This window comes from Cololabis saira, chromosome 3 (genome assembly GCF_033807715.1).
Source record: "Cololabis saira isolate AMF1-May2022 chromosome 3, fColSai1.1, whole genome shotgun sequence".
NCBI classification, from domain to species: Eukaryota; Metazoa; Chordata; class Actinopteri; order Beloniformes; family Belonidae; genus Cololabis; species Cololabis saira.
In genome coordinates, this window is record NC_084589.1 from 15,504,200 (window position 1) to 15,521,669 (window position 17,470).

At 46.2% G+C, this 17,470-nt stretch overlaps 10 non-coding genes across 10 annotated transcripts; all 10 read right to left on the reverse strand.

Annotated features, from left to right (window-relative positions):
- Window positions 1-1,105: 1,105 nt before the first annotated feature.
- On the reverse strand, window positions 1,106-1,177 carry trnae-uuc (transfer RNA glutamic acid (anticodon UUC)). The gene has a single exon. It is a non-coding gene; the product is annotated as a tRNA-Glu (tRNA).
- An 844-nt stretch (window positions 1,178-2,021) lies between these two features.
- On the reverse strand, window positions 2,022-2,093 carry trnae-uuc (transfer RNA glutamic acid (anticodon UUC)). Its single transcript has one exon. It is a non-coding gene; the product is annotated as a tRNA-Glu (tRNA).
- Window positions 2,094-2,936: 843 nt separating this feature from the next.
- trnae-uuc (transfer RNA glutamic acid (anticodon UUC)) lies at window positions 2,937-3,008 on the reverse strand. The gene has a single exon. It is a non-coding gene; the product is annotated as a tRNA-Glu (tRNA).
- A 680-nt stretch (window positions 3,009-3,688) lies between these two features.
- trnae-uuc (transfer RNA glutamic acid (anticodon UUC)) lies at window positions 3,689-3,760 on the reverse strand. Its single transcript has one exon. It is a non-coding gene; the product is annotated as a tRNA-Glu (tRNA).
- An 844-nt stretch (window positions 3,761-4,604) lies between these two features.
- On the reverse strand, window positions 4,605-4,676 carry trnae-uuc (transfer RNA glutamic acid (anticodon UUC)). The gene has a single exon. It is a non-coding gene; the product is annotated as a tRNA-Glu (tRNA).
- Window positions 4,677-5,519: 843 nt separating this feature from the next.
- On the reverse strand, window positions 5,520-5,591 carry trnae-uuc (transfer RNA glutamic acid (anticodon UUC)). Its single transcript has one exon. It is a non-coding gene; the product is annotated as a tRNA-Glu (tRNA).
- An 837-nt stretch (window positions 5,592-6,428) lies between these two features.
- On the reverse strand, window positions 6,429-6,500 carry trnae-uuc (transfer RNA glutamic acid (anticodon UUC)). Its single transcript has one exon. It is a non-coding gene; the product is annotated as a tRNA-Glu (tRNA).
- Window positions 6,501-7,340: 840 nt separating this feature from the next.
- On the reverse strand, window positions 7,341-7,412 carry trnae-uuc (transfer RNA glutamic acid (anticodon UUC)). Its single transcript has one exon. It is a non-coding gene; the product is annotated as a tRNA-Glu (tRNA).
- Window positions 7,413-8,244: 832 nt separating this feature from the next.
- On the reverse strand, window positions 8,245-8,316 carry trnae-uuc (transfer RNA glutamic acid (anticodon UUC)). The gene has a single exon. It is a non-coding gene; the product is annotated as a tRNA-Glu (tRNA).
- An 8,637-nt stretch (window positions 8,317-16,953) lies between these two features.
- trnae-uuc (transfer RNA glutamic acid (anticodon UUC)) lies at window positions 16,954-17,025 on the reverse strand. The gene has a single exon. It is a non-coding gene; the product is annotated as a tRNA-Glu (tRNA).
- Between the last annotated feature and the right edge of the window lie 445 nt (window positions 17,026-17,470).

Below are 17,470 nucleotides of genomic sequence, written 5' to 3' on the forward strand. Positions count from 1 at the left end.
AATGCATAGGCCATAATTTTAAAAGACTGACAATATTGAAGCGTAACTCTTTGGCACAGTCCTTCATTAGCCGGGACACCCTCCATCTGGGCTCCCAGCTTTCCTCACCTGAAGTCTACTGAGCACATCCCCCATCTCCTCAGGTGTTGGGGAGTTGTTCAGGTTGTGGCGGAGGCAGCCGTGGACAGAAAATGCATGTTCCCATACCGGGAGTTGAACCCGGGTGAAAACCAGGAATCCTGACCGCTAGACCATATGGGAGGATTTCAGTACTCCGATGACACCACCCACATGTCTTTATCACAACCCGTTCAAAAGTTATAGCAGAGAATAGGGACTATCAAATATTGACCAATCAGAAGAAGGGGCTGGGCTAATTTGCACCAATTATGTTCAAGGACTCAAAACCGAGTCCGATGACACCACCCACGACTCTTTATATGAAACCGTTCAAAAGTTATGGCAGAAAGTAGGAACTATCAAATACGGAGCAATCAGATGAAGGGAGTGGGGGGCGCTTTTTGGCATCTATTGTCGCCACGGTAACGCTTTTACTGAGAAAAGTCATGTGTGTCGTCGCAGGATGGAGACGCACATTTTGATGTATAACACACCTGGGTGCACGTTACGGTTCGGGCCGCATTAACTGCTGAAGGAATGGCATAAATTGCGCCAAAATTACACGATTAATCCAAAATGGCCGACCTCCTGTTTGGTTTCGGCCATGGCGCCAAGAGACCTTTCTTTAAGTTGCGAGATGATACAGGTGTGTACCGATTTTCGTGCATGTACGTCAAACTGTATTGTGGGGCTTGAGGCACGATGTTGCAGCTGAAGAAAAGCAACTTAACTAAAGATTTGGTGTAGTTTTTTTTTTTGTTTGTTTTCTGAAAAGCTTGACAAAAATAATGCATAGGCCATAATTTTAAAAGACTGACAATATTGAAGCGTAACTCTTTGGCACAGTCCTTCATTAGCCGGGACACCCTCCATCTGGGCTCCCAGCTTTCCTCACCTGAAGTCTACTGAGCACATCCCCCATCTCCTCAGGTGTTGGGGAGTTGTTCAGGTTGTGGCGGAGGCAGCCGTGGACAGAAAATGCATGTTCCCATACCGGGAGTTGAACCCGGGCCGCCTGGGTGAAAACCAGGAATCCTGACCGCTAGACCATATGGGAGGATTTCAGTACTCCGATGACACCACCCACATGTCTTTATCACAACCCGTTCAAAAGTTATAGCAGAGAATAGGGACTATCAAATATTGACCAATCAGAAGAAGGGGCTGAGCTAATTTGCACCAATTATGTTCAAGGACTCAAAACCGAGTCCGATGACACCACCCACGACTCTTTATATGAAACCATTCAAAAGTTATGGCAGAAAGTAGGAACTATCAAATACGGAGCAATCAGATGAAGGGAGGGGGGGGCGCTTTTTGGCATCTATTGTCGCCACGGTAACGCTTTTACTGAGAAAAGTCATGTGCGTCGTCGCAGGATGGAGACGCACATTTTGATGTATAACACGCCTGGGTGCACGTTACGGTTCGGGCCGCATTAACTGCTGAAGGAATGGCATAAATTGCGCCAAAATTACACGATTAATCCAAAATGGCCGACTTCCTGTTTGGTTTCGGCCATGGCGCCAAGAGACCTTTCTTTAAGTTGCGAGATGATACAGGTGTGTACCGATTTTCGTGCATGTACGTCAAACTGTATTGTGGGGCTTGAGGCACGAAGTTGCAGCTAAAGAAAAGCAACTTAACTAAAGATTTGGTGTAGTTTTTTTTTTTGTTTGTTTTCTGAAAAGCTTGACAAAAATAATGCATAGGCCATAATTTTAAAAGACTGACAATATTGAAGCGTAACTCTTTGGCACAGTCCTTCATTAGCCGGGACACCCTCCATCTGGGCTCCCAGCTTTCCTCACCTGAAGTCTACTGAGCACATCCCCCATCTCCTCAGGTGTTGGGGAGTATTTCAGGTTGTGGCGGAGGCAGCCGTGGACAGAAAATGCATGTTCCCATACCGGGAGTTGAACCCGGGCCGCCTGGGTGAAAACCAGGAATCCTGACCGCTAGACCATATGGGAGGATTTCAGTACTCCGATGACACCACCCACATGTCTTTATCACAACCCGTTCAAAAGTTATAGCAGAGAATAGGGACTATCAAATATTGACCAATCAGAAGAAGGGGCTGGGCTAATTTGCACCAATTATGTTCAAGGACTCAAAACCGAGTCCGATGACACCACCCACGACTCTTTATATGAAACCATTCAAAAGTTATGGCAGAAAGTAGGAACTATCAAATACGGAGCAATCAGATGAAGGGAGGGGGGGGCGCTTTTTGGCATCTATTGTCGCCACGGTAACGCTTTTACTGAGAAAAGTCATGTGCGTCGTCGCAGGATGGAGACGCACATTTTGATGTATAACACACCTGGGTGCACGTTACGGTTCGGGCCGCATTAACTGCTGAAGGAATGGCATAAATTGCGCCAAAATTACACGATTAATCCAAAATGGCCGACTTCCTGTTTGGTTTCGGCCATGGCACCAAGAGACCTTTCTTTAAGTTGCGAGATGATACAGGTGTGTACCGATTTTCGTGCATGTACGTCAAACTGTATTGTGGGGCTTGAGGCACGAAGTTGCAGCTAAAGAAAAGCAACTTAACTAAAGATTTGGTGTAGTTTTTTTTTTGTTTGTTTTCTGAAAAGCTTGACAAAAATAATGCATAGGCCATAATTTTAAAAGACTGACAATATTGAAGCGTAACTCTTTGGCACAGTCCTTCATTAGCCGGGACACCCTCCATCTGGGCTCCCAACTTTCCTCACCTGAAGTCTACTGAGCACATCCCCCATCTCCTCAGGTGTTGGGGAGTTGTTCAGGTTGTGGCGGAGGCAGCCGTGGACAGAAAATGCATGTTCCCATACCGGGAGTTGAACCCGGGCCGCCTGGGTGAAAACCAGGAATCCTGACCGCTAGACCATATGGGAGGATTTCAGTACTCCAATGACACCACCCACATGTCTTTATCACAACCCGTTCAAAAGTTATAGCAGAGAATAGGGACTATCAAATATTGACCAATCAGAAGAAGGGGCTGGGCTAATTTGCACCAATTATGTTCAAGGACTCAAAACCGAGTCCGATGACACCACCCACGACTCTTTATATGAAACCATTCAAAAGTTATGGCAGAAAGTAGGAACTATCAAATACGGAGCAATCAGATGAAGGGAGGGGGGGGCGCTTTTTGGCATCTATTGTCGCCACGGTAACGCTTTTACTGAGAAAAGTCATGTGCGTCGTCGCAGGATGGAGACGCACATTTTGATGTATAACACACCTGGGTGCACGTTACGGTTCGGGCCGCATTAACTGCTGAAGGAATGGCATAAATTGCGCCAAAATTACACGATTAATCCAAAATGGCCGACTTCCTGTTTGGTTTCGGCCATGGCACCAAGAGACCTTTCTTTAAGTTGCGAGATGATACAGGTGTGTACCGATTTTCGTGCATGTACGTCAAACTGTATTGTGGGGCTTGAGGCACGAAGGCATCTGGGCTCCCAGCTTTCCTCACCTGAAGTCTACTGAGCACATCCCCCATCTCCTCAGGTGTTGGGGAGCTGTTCAGGTTGTGGCAGCGGCGGCTGTGGAGAGAATATGCATGTTCCCATACCGGGAGTTGAACCCGGGCCGCCTGGGTGAAAACCAGGAATCCTGACCGCTAGACCATATGGGAGGATTTCAGTACTCCGATGACACCACCCACATGTCTTTATCACAACCCGTTCAAAAGTTATAGCAGAGAATAGGGACTATCAAATATTGACCATTCAGAAGAAAGGGCTGGGCTAATTTGCACCAATTATGTTCAAGGATTCAAAACCGAGTCCGATGACACCACCCACGACTCTTTATATGAAACCATTCAAAAGTTATGGCAGAAAGTAGGAACTATCAAATACGGAGCAATCAGATGAAGGGAGGGGGGGGGCGCTTTTTGGCATCTATTGTCGCCACGGTAACGCTTTTACTAAGAAAAGTCATGTGCGTCGTCGCAGGATGGAGACGCACATTTTGATGTATAACACACCTGGGTGCACGTTACGGTTCGGGCCGCATTAACTGCTGAAGGAATGGCATAAATTGCGCCAAAATTACACGATTAATCCAATATGACCGACTTCCTGTTTGGTTTCGGCCATGGCGCCAAGAGACCTTTCTTTAAGTTGCGAGATGATACAGGTGTGTACCGATTTTCGTGCATGTACGTCAAACTGTATTGTGGGGCTTGAGGCACGAAGTTGCAGCTAAAGAAAAGCAACTTAACTAAAGATTTGGTGTAGTTTTTTTTTTTTTTGTTTTCTGAAAAGCTTGACAAAAATAATGCATAGGCCATAATTTTAAAAGACTGACAATATTGAAGCGTAACTCTTTGGCACAGTCCTTCATTAGCCGGGACACCCTCCATCTGGGCTCCCAGCTTTCCTCACCTGAAGTCTACTGAGCACATCCCCCATCTCCTCAGGTGTTGGGGAGTTGTTCAGGTTGTGGCAGCGGTGGCTGTGGAGAGAATATGCATGTTCCCATACCGGGAGTTGAACCCGGGCCGCCTGGGTGAAAACCAGGAATCCTGACCGCTAGACCATATGGGAGGATTTCAGTACTCCGATGACACCACCCACATGTCTTTATCACAACCCGTTCAAAAGTTATAGCAGAGAATAGGGACTATCAAATATTGACCATTCAGAAGAAAGGGCTGGGCTAATTTGCACCAATTATGTTCAAGGATTCAAAACCGAGTCCGATGACACCACCCACGACTCTTTATATGAAACCATTCAAAAGTTATGGCAGAAAGTAGGAACTATCAAATACGGAGCAATCAGATGAAGGGAGGGGGGGGCGCTTTTTGGCATCTATTGTCGCCACGGTAACGCTTTTACTAAGAAAAGTCATGTGCGTCGTCGCAGGATGGAGACGCACATTTTGATGTATAACACACCTGGGTGCACGTTACGGTTCGGGCCGCATTAACTGCTGAAGGAATGGCATAAATTGCGCCAAAATTACACGATTAATCCAAAATGGCCGACTTCCTGTTTGGTTTCGGCCATGGCGCCAAGAGACCTTTCTTTAAGTTGCGAGATGATACAGGTGTGTACCGATTTTCGTGCATGTACGTCAAACTGTATTGTGGGGCTTGAGGCACGAAGTTGCAGCTAAAGAAAAGCAACTTAACTAAAGATTTGGTGTAGTTTTTTTTTTTTTTGTTTTCTGAAAAGCTTGACAAAAATAATGCATAGGCCATAATTTTAAAAGACTGACAATATTGAAGCGTAACTCTTTGGCACAGTCCTTCATTAGCCGGGACACCCTCCATCTGGGCTCCCAGCTTTCCTCACCTGAAGTCTACTGAGCACATCCCCCATCTCCTCAGGTGTTGGGGAGTTGTTCAGGTTGTGGCAGCGGTGGCTGTGGAGAGAATATGCATGTTCCCATACCGGGAGTTGAACCCGGGCCGCCTGGGTGAAAACCAGGAATCCTGACCGCTAGACCATATGGGAGGATTTCAGTACTCTGATGACACCACCCACATGTCTTTATCACAACCCGTTCAAAAGTTATAGCAGAGAATAGGGACTATCAAATATTGACCAATCAGAAGAAAGGGCTAATTTGCACCAATTATGTTCAAGGACTCAAAACCGAGTCCGATGACACCACCCACGACTCTTTATATGAAACCATTCAAAAGTTATGGCAGAAAGTAGGAACTATCAAATACGGAGCAATCAGATGAAGGGAGGGGGGGCGCTTTTTGGCATCTATTGTCGCCACGGTAACGCTTTTACTGAGAAAAGTCATGTGCGTCGTCGCAGGATGGAGACGCACATTTTGATGTATAACACACCTGGGTGCACGTTACGGTTCGGGCCGCATTAACTGCTGAAGGAATGGCATAAATTGGGCCAAAATGACACGATTAATTCAAAATGGCCGACTTCCTGTTCGGTTTCGGCCATGGCGCCAAGAGACCTTTCTTTAAGTTGCGAGATGATACAGGTGTGTACCGATTTTCGTGCATGTACGTCAAACTGTATTGTGGGGCTTGAGGCACGAAGTTGCAGCTAAAGAAAAGCAACTTAACTAAAGATTTGGTGTAGTTTTTTTTTTTTTGGTTTTCTGAAAAGCTTGACAAAAATAATGCATAGGCCATAATTTTAAAAGACTGACAATATTGAAGCGTAACTCTTTGGCACAGTCCTTCATTAGCCGGGACACCCTCCATCTGGGCTCCCAGCTTTCCTCACCTGAGGTGAACTGAGCACATCCCCCATCTCCTCAGGTGTTGGGGAGCTGTTCAGGTTGTGGCAGCGGCGGCTGTGGAGAGAATATGCATGTTCCCATACCGGGAGTTGAACCCGGGCCGCCTGGGTGAAAACCAGGAATCCTGACCGCTAGACCATATGGGAGGATTTCAGTACTCCGATGACACCACCCACATGTCTTTATCACAACCCGTTCAAAAGTTATAGCAGAGAATAGGGACTATCAAATATTGACCAATCAGAAGAAGAGGCTAATTTGCACCAATTATGTTCAAGGACTCAAAACCGAGTCCGATGACACCACCCACGACTCTTTATATGAAACCATTCAAAAGTTATGGCAGAAAGTAGGAACTATCAAATACGGAGCAATCAGATGAAGGGAGGAGGGGGCGCTTTTTGGCATCTATTGTCGCCACGGTAACGCTTTTACTGAGAAAAGTCATGTGCGTCGTCGCAGGATGGAGACGCACATTTTGATGTATAACACACCTGGGTGCACGTTACGGTTCGGGCCGCATTAACTGCTGAAGGAATGGCATAAATTGCGCCAAAATGACACGATTAATCCAAAATGGCCGACTTCCTGTTTGGTTTCGGCCATGGCGCCAAGAGACCTTTCTTTAAGTTGCGAGATGATACAGGTGTGTACCGATTTTCGTGCATGTACGTCAAACTGTATTGTGGGGCTTGAGGCACGAAGTTGCAGCTAAAGAAAAGCAACTTAACTAAAGATTTGGTGTAGTTTTTGTTTTTTTTTTGTTTTCTGAAAAGCTTGACAAAAATAATGCATAGGCCATCATTTTAAAAGACTGACAATATTGAAGCGTAACTCTTTGGCACAGTCCTTCATTAGCCGGGACACCCTCCATCTGGGCTCCCAGCTTTCCTCACCTGAAGTCTACTGAGCACATCCCCCATCTCCTCAGGTGTTGGGGAGTTGTTCAGGTTGAGGCGGAGGCAGCCGTGGACAGAAAATGCATGTTCCCATACCGGGAGTTGAACCCGGGCCGCCTGGGTGAAAACCAGGAATCCTGACCGCTAGACCATATGGGAGGATTTCAGTACTCCGATGACACCACCCACATGTCTTTATCACAATCCGTTCAAAAGTTATAGCAGAGAATAGGGACTATCAAATATTGACCAATCAGAAGAAGGGGCTGGGCTAATTTGCACCAATTATGTTCAAGGACTCAAAACCGAGTCCGATGACACCACCCACGACTCTTTATATGAAACCATTCAAAAGTTATGGCAGAAAGTAGGAACTATCAAATACGGAGCAATCAGATGAAGGGAGGGGGGGCGCTTTTTGGCATCTATTGTCGCCACGGTAACGCTTTTACTGAGAAAAGTCATGTGCGTCGTCGCAGGATGAAGACGCACATTTTGATGTATAACACACCTGGGTGCACGTTACGGTTCGGGCCGCATTAACTGCTGAAGGAATGGCATAAATTGCGCCAACATTACACGATTAATTCAAAATGGCCGACTTCCTGTTCGGTTTCGGCCATGGCGCCAAGAGACCTTTCTTTAAGTTGCGAGATGATACAGGTGTGTACCGATTTTCGTGCATGTACGTCAAACTGTATTGTGGGCACGAAGGCACGAAGTTGCAGCTAAAGAAAAGCAACTTAACTAAAGATTTGGTGTAGTTTTTGTTTTTTTTTGTTTTCTGAAAAGCTTGAGAAAAATAATGCATAGGCCATAATTTTAAAAGAGTGACAATATTGAAGCTTAACTCTTCAGCACAGTCCTTCATTAGCCAGGACACCCTCCATCTGGGCTCCCAGCTAAGTCTACTGAGCACATCCCCCATCTCCTCAGGAGTTCGGGAGCTGTTCAGGTTGTGGCGGAGGCGGCTGTGGAGAGAATATGCATGTTCCCATACCGGGAGTTGAACCCGGGCCGCCTGGGTGAAAACCAGGAATCCTGACCGCTAGACCATATGGGAGGAATACAGTAGTATGGTAAGATGAGGTCATAACAAGATGAGAGGTTGAAGTCAGAAGGATGCTTAACTCACCTGTGGCCATGCTGGCTCAGTTTAGGTTTGTTATATTTGACATATTTATTATCAGGAAATATATTCTGATTCTGATATCCTTGTAATGTTTCAAAGTTCCTAAAATAAGTTTAGCAACTTTTAAACATCCTAAGATCATCGGTGAGGCAGGGAAGTATGGAAGAGGCTGACAGAGCAGCAGCAGGAAGCAGGAATGGTATGCCATACCATTCAAAAGTTATGGCAGAAAATAGGATCTATATCGACCAATCAGAAAAGGGGGCGGGGCTAATTCAGGCCAATAAAGGTCAAGTACTCAAAACCGAGTCCGATGACACCACCCACATGTTTTTATCACAACGCAGAGAATAGGGACCATCAAATATTGACCAATCAGAAGAAGGGGCGAACGCACCACGAGATGTGGTAGTATCGCGAGAACGAGGCAGCAGAATCCAAAATGGCGAGGTAATACTTTCGTTTTCAATAAATGCTTTAAAAACGATTATATTCTCAGTTTAAAATAACGAAAGGGTAGTTTATAGTTAGATTATATAATTCCGAACCCAACCTGGAGCAAAGCGAATCTTTAGACGCATCTATAGACGAGTATTTTGAGAGATTTGTCATGGTGAAGAAGTCTGGGGGCGCGTCCTCCGGCGCTTCCTCCACGCCGAAGCGTTGCCGTCCTGAGGATTCCCCTGGAGCAATCTCTCCTCCAGGAAATACCACCGAGGACATTCTGAGGTCCATTGACACCCGCTTGGCCTCCCATGACTCCCGTTTATCCCTGGTGGAAGTCCTGCACAAGGAATTCCAGTCATTAAGAGAAGCTGTGGAATACGGTAACCAGCAGGTGGAAAAATTGATGGCTGAAAACACCAATCTGAAGAAGTCGATGAAATCCATGTCAGAGGGTTTTAGCCGACTCCAAAATGAAAATAAATCTTTAAAGGAGGCCGTTTTAGACCTTCAAGCTCGTTCCATGAGGGACAACTTGGTGTTCTCGGGGATCCCGGAGAAACCTGATGAAGATCCTGAACAATCCGTCCAGGATTTCATCCGGAACCACCTGAAGCTTCCAGAAGACCTGGCGAACTCCATCACGTTTCACCGCGTCCATCGCCTAGGAGGAAGAAGACCCGAAGCCCAGAGACCCAGGCCCATTGTTGCTAAATTCGAACACTATAAAGACAAAGAGCTTGTGAGAAGACGGGGCCACAGCTACGCGGATTGCCGTTCTCCGTGAACGACCAGTTCCCCCGGGAGATCCTGGACCGTCGCCGAGTCCTCTTCCCGGTCCGGAGGAGGTTCATGACGGAGGGATCTCGTGCTGTCATCACCGTGGACAAGCTGTACGTGAACGGACAACTGTACCGCGACTCCAACATCACGCCCTGGCTCTTCTAAAAAGGATGAGTACAAAATTTACTTTCTTTTCCTCTCTTTCTTTCTTACTAACTGGTGATTAGGTTAGATATAGTTACATAAACACTTGGTGATTAGATTAGATATAGTTTCATAAAATATTCTCGGTATATATTAATGTATTAATAATTCTTGCTCTGCTAGTCTCGGTAAGTTATAGGCTCACACTGGTGATTGCCTTTCTCTCTCTTTTTTTTATTTTCTCTATTTCTTTTTCTATCATGTTTAGAATTATCTCCCTCCCCCCCACCTCACTCCCTTTCCCCTTTTTTTTTCTTTTTTCCCTCTATGTCCCACTCTGCTGCACTTTCTTTCTCGGTTTGGTAAATTGGTACAAACACACATTTCACACATCTAGAATAACATGGCACACACACATACAACAGCTTTTCATGCAACATTACCACTTACATATAATGTTACTTTCAATGATTGGATTATGGATAAATTAAAGTTTGTCACCTGGAACGTAAACGGAGCCGGGAACACGGCAAAGAGATTAAAACTTCTTAACCACATACAAACTCTGCAGGCAGACATTGTCCTACTGCAAGAAACTCATTTAGTTAAAGCTTCGGTAGATGCATTGGCCACGGCACAATTTCCGCATGTTTTCTGCGCCTGTTACAACTCCAGACAAAGAGGGGTAGCAATTCTCATTAATAAAAGAGTAAATTTCACCGTAAAGGACACTCACATTGACTCAGAGGGTAGATATTTAATTTTAGTCTTGCAAATTCAAAGCTTGAATTTATGTATTTCTAATGTATATGGCCCAAATGTTGATGACTCCTCGTTTTTTCACTCTTTTTTCATCTCACTTTCTGCTCACCTAGACAACACAGTCATCATCGGAGGAGACTTCAACATGGTTCTGGACCCTGGAGTGGACAGGCTCAGTAATGCAGGCGGACACAGGAGTTGGCAGTCAGCAAGTATTGTTAAGCAATACATGAATGATCTGGGTCTTTGCGATACATGGCGCTCTCTACACCCAACCCTTAGGAACTACACTTTTTTCTCAGCCGTTCATCACTCATATTCTAGGTTAGATTATTTTTTAGTCAGTAGCTCTCTGATGAGAGACATCTCAGAATCACAAATTCACCCAATCATTATTAGCGATCACGCACCTGTTTCTTTCACTCTGGGGAAGAGGGGGAGCGTATCATCCTCCAAAGTTTGGAGATTTAATACATCATTGCTCAAAGACCCCGACTTTATTAATTTTTTTAAGAAAGAATGGGATATATTTTTACAAAATAACGACCAGCCGGAAATATCAGCGAGCGTTCTATGGGAAGCAGGAAAAGCAGTAATGCGAGGCAAAATAATTTCCTTTTCTTCAAATAAGAAAAAAAAAGACAACTTAAAAACAAAAGAATTAGAGTGTGAAATAAAGACGCTAGAGGAGGCCTTCCAGACCTCTGCAGACGAACGTATCCTTAACAGAATAAGGAAAACTAAAATAGAATTAAATAAAATAATTGACGCAAAAACACAGTTTCTAGTACAAAGGCTTCGCCTGGAAAACTTTGCACATGCTAACAGATCGGGAAAATACTTAGCCAATCAATTAAAAATAAACAAAGAAAAAACAACCATAACATCCATTAAGGACCAGTCAGGGGGAGTTACACATGATCCCTGTTTAATAAATTCAGTCTTTAGAGACTTTTACTATAAATTATACTCGTCACAAATTGAACCATCTGATCAATCCATTAATGAGTTTCTTGGAGACATTAATCTGCCGAAGTTACATCAGGAACAGGTTACGAATTTAGACTCACCGCTCTCAATAGGAGAACTCCATGAAGCTCTTCAACATATGCCCAATAATAAAGCTCCGGGCCCAGATGGTTTCCCAGCTGAATTTTACAAGGAATTCTGGAGTATATTAGCACCAACATTTTATAAAATGATTCTAAATGCTAGGGAGAATAAAAGCTTACCCTTAAATATGAACTCTGCTAATATTAGTCTTTTATTAAAACCGGACAAGGATCCCTTGCTCCCATCGAGCTACCGCCCAATTTCATTGATAAATGTAGACCTTAAAATAATTAGCAAGGCCATTACTGAACGTCTGAAAAGAGTCACCCCTTCTATTATACATCCGGATCAAACAGGCTTCATTAAAGGTAGACATTCGTCTACTAATATTCGCAGATTATTAAATATTATAGACTATTCGAGTATCAATAAACAGGAGACTACTATTATATCCTTAGACGCGGAAAAAGCATTTGATAAGGTAAATTGGAAGTTTCTATTGGCAACTTTGCATAAATTTGGATTTGGCGAATCTTTCATTGACTGGATAAAAATATTATACAGCTCTCCCAAGGCACGTGTAAGGACAAATGATCAAATCTCTACAAGTTTTACCTTGCAAAGAGGCACTAGACAGGGTTGCCCTCTCTCTCCCTCATTATTTGCAATATTTATTGAACCTTTAGCAGCAGCTATTAGACAAAATCAAAATATTAAAGGTATACAATGTAAAATATTAGAGCACAAAATAAGTCTTTATGCGGATGACGTACTCCTCTTCCTCCAGAACTCACGATCTTCACTATCACAGACAATTGCACTTATAGAGGGATTTTCATCTCTGTCTGATTATTCTATTAATTGGTCTAAATCCACTGTTTTGTGTGTTAACTGCAATTTTAGGAATATAACCAATACTCAATTACAATCAGGGAACATTAGATATTTAGGCATAAACATCTCCCCTAGGCTGTCAGAGTTAATAAAATTAAATCATGTTCAGCTTATAAAGAAAATAGAAGATGATCTTTCCAGATGGAGCTCTCTCCCCATTTCGCTCATGGGTAGAATAGCCACCATTAAAATGATGGTTTTACCAAAAGTAAATTATTTTTTCTCAATGATACCATGCAAACCCCCTCTTTCCTGGTTTAAATCGTTGGACTCATATGTATCAAAATTTCTGTGGAAAAATAAAACTCCACGTATTAGTTTAAAGACATTGCAAAAATCCAAAGAATATGGAGGTTTAGAATTACCTAATTTTCAGTATTACTTCATAGCCAGTAAGTTACAGTATATTGTAAAATGGTCAAAAGATCATCCTTTAGATAGTCAATGGCTGGACTCAGAGCAAGTGTTTTGTAATGAACTAGAAATCTCAGAGTTACCATTTATTAGTCAAAGTATCAAACGTCATCAATGTTTCAAAAGCATTAATATTAGCACAACTTTATCAGCTTGGTGGGAATTTCTTAAAATAGCTAAAATTTCACTTTTTCCATGTGACCGTACACCCATATGGAACAACCCAGACATCGTGAAAAAGGATAAAAAGATGGTTAACTTCGTTCAATGGAGAGATCAAGGAATACGGTACTTACAGCACGTAATTGTAGGAGGACAGTTTGTACCTTTCAATACACTTATTGTTCAATACGGAGTTAGCAGGAATAAATTTTTAGAGTATCAACAACTTAAGGCAATAATAAATAAAACATACAAAATTAGCCAATTAGATTTACAACTTCCCGCTAAGATAATAGATTTATTGAATCTAAGCACTTTAAAGTTGTTATCAAAACTCTACAGGTTAGTGTCTAAACTGGACGATTCAGTCTCTCTCCCGATCTCTAAGTGGGAGGCGGATCTCTCTCTTAATACCGACCAGTTTTCTTGGTCACAAATATGCTTAAATACGTTTACTATGACTAAAAACCCAAACCTACAACTTATACAGTACAAAGTTCTTCATAGAATACATTATACTGGACAAAGGATGTTCCAGATGGGCTTTGTCACCTCTAATATCTGTTCACAGTGCACAGAGAACACCCCAGATAATTATATGCATGCTTTATGGTTCTGTACACCGGTACAGAGGTTCTGGAAGGAGATTTGTGAGGATTTATCCACATGGATCAACCACAGAATCCCAGTGTGCCCCACGGTATGTATATTAGGTCACCTGGGAGACACTCAAATAGATCCTAATTGGACACACCGGGTTCTCACTGCCCTATGTATCGCAAAGAAAACCATTCTAGTAAATTGGAAACAAAAATCCAGTTTATGTATCAACCATTTTAGGAATCTTTTATCAGATCATATTAGTAGTGAGATAATGTCTGCCTCCACTGAACAACATTCGGCTGAATTGCACTCTCTGTGGTCCCCGTTTATTGGCTTCGTTACCTAGTGGGGGCGGGGGGGTGGTGATCTCGTAGCCCTTGGGGTTGGGGGTCGGCTTGGGGGGTCTGGGGCGCGGGCCTCGGGTGGCCCCTGGGGGGCGGTGGGGGGGGCCGCGGGGCCCTGTCCCTAGCCGGTGGGGGCCTTGGGGGCCTGTGGGGGGGGTTACCTCATGGCGGTGGGGGGGGGGGGTGGCTGGGGAGGGCTCGGGCGGGGGGCTGTGGCTGGGGCGTCTCCGGGCCTCCCGGGGGGGGCGGGGCCGTGGACGTGGGGGTCCCACCCGGAGGGCCCGGCCCTGCCTGGGTGGGGGGTGGCTGTCTGCGCTGGGGGGGCATTGCTGCCTTGGTCCTCCGTCGCTGGGCGGGGGCCAAGTGCCCCTGCGGATGTGGGGACTCCGGGACCCTTGGGGTGTCCGCCGGGGTGGCCTCGGGGGGGGGTGGGGCCGGGTCCGGGGAGCGGGCCTCCCCTGACCGGGGGGTGCACGGGCGGGCGCGACGGCGGGGTGGCACCATTCCCAGGTATCTATGTCTTATGTTGTCAGTATGAATGGGAGGATGTTGGACCGTTTCCCCCTCCGTCTGGGGGCTCCGGCGGCGCCGGGGGCGCCCTTGGAGGTACGGTGGGGCCCTTGCCCGGCTCGGGGGGCCGGCCCCCGTCTACTGGACGGCCGGTGGGGGGACGCGGGTGTCTTATCAGGGCCGGCTTTGCTGGTCCTGCTTCCTGGCTTCGGCCTCCGCTCCCCCTCTTGCCCCCCCTACACGATTCATACGCACATAGGCGAAAGGCGGGGGGTCCGGGTCGTGGGGGGCACTGTCCCGCGGGGCCTGGTACTCCCCGCCTCACGGTTTTAACAGCAAAATAGACACTGCACATTCAACACTTAATAAATACATTTGACAAGGACACGTAGTTCGGGAGGGGGGGGGGTCTGTGTCAATCGATACTTGGCCCTCCCTCCTCCCTGTTTTTATGGCATTAATCACATGCACTCAACACAAGGGGCGGGAGGGGGTCCCACATCACCCGCGTTCCCTCACCGGCCTGGGCCTGGGACGGGTGGGTCGGGTTACCCGGGCCTGGCGGGGCCCGCCGTGCAGCCTGGGGTGCCTTCTGGCGGTGCTGGATCCCCCCGGGGAGGGGGAAACGGTGCGTGATTGTATGTCTGTGTCGGTGAGAATGCGGTATGGAAGGGTCCTGCCATGGAGGATTTGAGCCTCCATTGGCAGGACATCAAAAACTTAATAATTTATCAATATTATATTATACAAAGATGGTTATTATTAGTATTATTATTAGTATTATTATTATTATTATGTATAGTATATTATATTATTATTAGTATAGGTATCGGATAGGTGAATGGATGAATGAATGGGATGCCTGGGTCTGGGGCCCTCCGTTGTCGGGCCTGCGCGGGTGTCGCCTTGTTGGGGGGTTCCCTCTCTCCGGGCCCGTCTCCGGTCCCCCCCGCTGCCTCTACGGCGGGGCGCCCCTCTGGTCTTGGAGGGCCACTTTCGTGGGGGACGGGTGCGCCTGCCCGCGTCGGCGGCCGGGTCTCTCCGGGCAGGCTGGCCCCCTGCCGGGTGGGGGTCGTTGGCCTGAAGGGTGAGGGCCTCCTGGCCGCGTGTCCGGCCCGGACCGGGTGGCCGGGGATTGCCTGGGTCGCGGTCCGCCGCCGCGGGATCCCTGGCTGCTTCTTTCCGCGCCGTGGGGGCCCCGCCCGCGGGCCCCCTCGGCCGCCGCCGGGTGGGGGGGGGGCCTCGCAGGCGGTGGATTGCCTCCCTCCTACGTCTCCCCTCTGTGGGGTTGCCGGTGGCCTGGGTTCCGGGCTCTTCCTTGTCGGCCTCTGGTCTCGCGGGTGGCGGGGTTGCTCCCCCCCCTCCCCCACTATAGATACACTTCAGGTGGAGCTTTGTTTGGTTTATTACACACACACACACACACACACACACACACACACACACACACACACACACACACACACACACACACACACACACATATAGTCATTTAGTCACATGCATACACACACACACACACACACACACACACACACATGCATGATCATATACATACACACACACACACATAGACATACACACTGGCTTGTTCACCTGCATGCTGGCTCTCTAGTTTTTGGGTTTAGGTAGCGGTAGCGATAGCTTAGCTCAGACTGCGATCAGATCTCAAGATTTAGGTCGATTGCTGTTCGTGTTTTGGATGGCTCCGTGCGGGTTTCGTGCTTTGTTTGTGGTTTTTTTTGTTGCAGATTTCCAGTGCTTGACGTGTGTCTCCGTGTGTTCCTGCTTCCTGGATTGGCAGTGGATGTCGTCACCCCCCCCCCATCACCCCCCCCCCCCCAAAAAAAAAAAAAAAAAAAACACTGGGTTTGTATGTGTATATTTATGTATGTGTACGCATATGTGTGCGTATATATATGTATATATTACATATAGTAATAATGCACATATATACACTTTTGGTTTCTACCGTCATGGTATCAATCAATAATATGTGTGCAGACAAGGTAAAAAAAAAAAAAAAAAAAAAAAAAAAGAAGAAGGGGCGGGGCTAATTTGCACCAATTATGTTCAAGGACTCAAAACCGAGTCCGATGACACCACCCACGACTCTTTATATGAAACCATTCAAAAGTTATGGACTAAAGTAGGAACTATCAAATATGGACCAACCAGATGATCGGGGGGGGGGGTGCGTTTTTTGACGTTTATCGTCGCCACGGTAATGCTTTTGACTGAGAAAAGTCAAAAAAAAAAAAAGTAATGCGCGTCGTTGCAGGATGGAGACTCACATTTTGATGTATAACACACCTGGGTGCACGTTACGGTTCGGGCCGCATTAACTGCTGAAGGAATGGCATAAATTGCGCCAAAAGTACACGTTTTAAATTGCACCATACCCCATCTCTTCAGGTGTTGGGGAGCTGTTCCGGTTGTGTATGTGAAGTGCATGTTCCCATACCGGGAGTTGAACCCGGGCCGCCTGGGTGAAAACCAGGAATCCTGACCGCTAGACCATATGAGAGGATATCAGTAGTACGGTAAGCTAAGGTCATAACAAGATCTCACCCGAGGCCATGCTGGCTCAGTTTAGGTTTGTTATATTTGACACATTTATTATCAAGAAATATATTCTGACTCTGATATCCTTGTAATGTTTCAAAGTTCCTAAAATAAGTTTTGCAACTTTTAGACATCCTAAGATCATCGGTGAGGCAGGGAAGTATGGAGGAGGCTGACAGGGCAGCAGCAGGAAGCAGCTGGCTCTGAGGTGCTCAGCCCATAAGAGATGGTGATGGAAGTGGCTCCAAAAGTCTTTCTCGGTGCTCCTCCTTCAGCATGCCCTCCCAGCAGCTCAGTGAAACAGCTGTTGGCCTAACAAAAGCGGTTGAGGACCGGGTCTCCGGTGCTCTATCTTCCAGGCTCCTGCAGGTCATCTTCTCACGTTCCATCAGAGATGACGTGGTCAG